This window comes from Penaeus japonicus, unplaced genomic scaffold (genome assembly GCF_977035675.1).
Source record: "Penaeus japonicus unplaced genomic scaffold, GWHDUDI00000001_assembly GWHDUDI00000027, whole genome shotgun sequence".
In the NCBI taxonomy this organism is placed as follows: Eukaryota; Metazoa; Arthropoda; class Malacostraca; order Decapoda; family Penaeidae; genus Penaeus; species Penaeus japonicus.
The window spans coordinates 2,098,120-2,100,619 of record NW_028234429.1 but is presented as its reverse complement, the minus strand read 5'-3'; the positions used below and the strand labels follow the sequence as shown (position 1 = coordinate 2,100,619).

The following is a 2,500-nucleotide window of genomic DNA, read 5'->3' as shown; positions in this document are numbered from 1 at the left end:
TACACTTTTGTTGTTAATTTACAAACATTTACTTCCACAGCCTTTGCTTTCTAATGCAATCTTTAAGATAGTGTTCATGAAATTGTGAGGTAACAGAGTTTAGCTGGCTGCTAATTTGCTATGAGGAAATATTTTTCTAGAAACATATTCCGAATTTGCTATTATGGTTTTCCCTTGATATTCCAATTTATTCAGGATGTTGGTAGTTCTACTTTCTTAAAATGCAGGAACTTTCTCCAAAATAGCTCTGGTATGAACTGATGTCATAACACTAATTATTACCTGAATTGAAGCTCTATACGACATTTTCAGAAATTGAGAATTCAAAGATCTTTTGAGATTCCTTTGTTGGTGAAACTTGTTTGATTAATACTGTACTGACTTTTGGTTGTAATATTTTACAATTATAGACTGTAATCTTTACATATATCATCAGAAAAAGAATACTTTAGATTATAACCTTAAACTGATAAATAGGTTTAGCATTGTAAACTGGAGAACAAGTAATTAAGGGTTGGAAAATACCTAGATAAAATGTAACCAGTGAAATTGGTGGTTTTAAGCTTACAGGATCTCTCTCTCTCTGAAAAGTTGCATTTATATGTGAAGTCTTGTGACAACAAATTATTATTATTCTCATTTTCATTTCAAACATTCCTTGTTAGTTGGCGTCTGCACAAAATAAGTATATACATTTTGTAAGAAACTTAGACGTGTCAATGTCTTAGTAGTAATATATTTTTTGAACATGGTATTTTTTCAGACCACACCATATTTGGAAGTCTGAGTAACAGTTATCACTATCTTGTGGATTAATAATTATGTGGTGACTTTCAAGTATATGCACAAAGCTTCTTGTTCTGAAATCAAGCTGTCTTCTTGTCAATCAGTTTGTGAGCTGACAAAAATGGCGTAAATGCAGATGACTGCGCCCTTTTACACTCCATCGTACATGTTTTCACAAAAGCCATGATTTCCCTTGCAATATTTCTGCCTCAGGAGTTGCAGAATAACCAATAATAATATGTGGAATATTGCAAATGAAATATGAAGGAATCCCCATAAGAGCACTAGTGTTAGTAGATCCTGCTTCCACCCCGCCAAGGGTGACAAGCACTCTCCTTGCCAGACTCCAAAGTAGCAGTGATGTCCTCTAGCTCAAAGTGCTGTCTCCACAGATACACAGATGCGTGTGGCTTCCTAGGAGGGTAGTCACAGTATGTTAACTTAATGGTAGAATGCTGATCCATTGCTATTGGTAGGAACCAATGTGTAATTTATATTGTTCTCCTGAGCTGTGCTATTAAAAATAAAAAAAACAAAAAACAAAAAAAAAAGAAAATAAAAACTGATTTGTAGGAGGTACCATGAAGTTCCAGCACTGTAGTCTCAATTTTTCTACTCTCCCCAACTTCTTTTTCTTCATTTTTATTTCAGAATTCTTACCTTGTTTGCATCATGGTCTAAAAAAAAAAAAAAAACTATTTGTTTCAAGTGTGTCCCCATGAAATTAAACTGCCTTACAAAGTAAAAGGCTGGCAAGATGAGCAAGACAGTGTAATTAATATTTAAGCAAAATCAAATTTCCTCTTTGCGAGATTTATTTTGGAAGTGTCTTGCCATCTTCTCATCCCAAGGCAGCATGTACAAGTTGTGTTGGGGTCTTGGTAACAGATAGTCTCTTGGAAGAGCAACTTATACAGGAAAATGTCTTACTGCTGTTCTTTAGATAAGATTAAATTACCTAGAACATGTTAATTATACATCTGCCACAATTGTAAAGGCTCTTGTTCTGTTGTTCCTGTTTAGGATGGTATCCATTTTTTCAGCATAATATGTACAGGATAAATTTACAGTGACTAGATTTTGGCACAATTTTGATAAAGTGTAATGCAGATGTGTAATTCCATATAATGTAGTTCACTTTTTGTATAAAAATACATAGATAGAAAATACTTTGTGGTATTACATAATACCTTTTTTGGGAGTTAAGAATTGAAAAAAAAAAAAAAACTGACTTTCTTTTGACAAGGACATGGTACTAGCAATAACAAGAGAAATATAGTTTCATGGTTCAGTCTATGTTCATGTGTAATTTTGAGGTAGAAAAGCTGTTTAAAAAAAAAAAAAAAAAAAAAAAAAAAATATTGAACTGCACTTCAGTAACCTATCAACAACACACTACTGTGTAGTTCACTGTTGGGATCCCAAATCCATAATTTTATGCTGTAAATTATATTCTAAATTTTTTTTGTAAATTCCTGTATTGAGTTGCCCTTCCGAGTTAATGTTTTCATTAACAACTGCCTCCTGCAACCAGGTTGTAAAGCACCAAAGGGTTACTACAATTCCTGCCTAATGGTGTGTGACTGTTAATAAATAAATGGAGGAATGTTCATGCTTTTTAATTAACCCATTTCTTTCCCAATATTTCTAAAGTGCTGAATAGTGTCAATGTGATTTATTTGCATTAACCCACACAGGACGGGTGGTACAGCAT

The 2,500-nt window shown here is 33.2% G+C and overlaps 1 protein-coding gene across 4 annotated transcripts in view; it reads left to right on the top strand.

The window, feature by feature from the left end:
• Baldspot (elongation of very long chain fatty acids protein baldspot) overlaps nt 1-2,396 on the top strand; it is a 104,236-nt gene extending 101,840 nt beyond the window's left edge. For all 4 annotated transcript variants that reach the window (XM_043029631.2, XM_043029628.2, XM_043029630.2 and 1 more), the window contains one exon: nt 1-2,396. This exon is cut by the window's left edge and continues 2,378 nt beyond it. The gene's annotated coding sequence lies outside the window, so the exon portion shown is untranslated.
• Nucleotides 2,397-2,500: the final 104 nt, after the last annotated feature.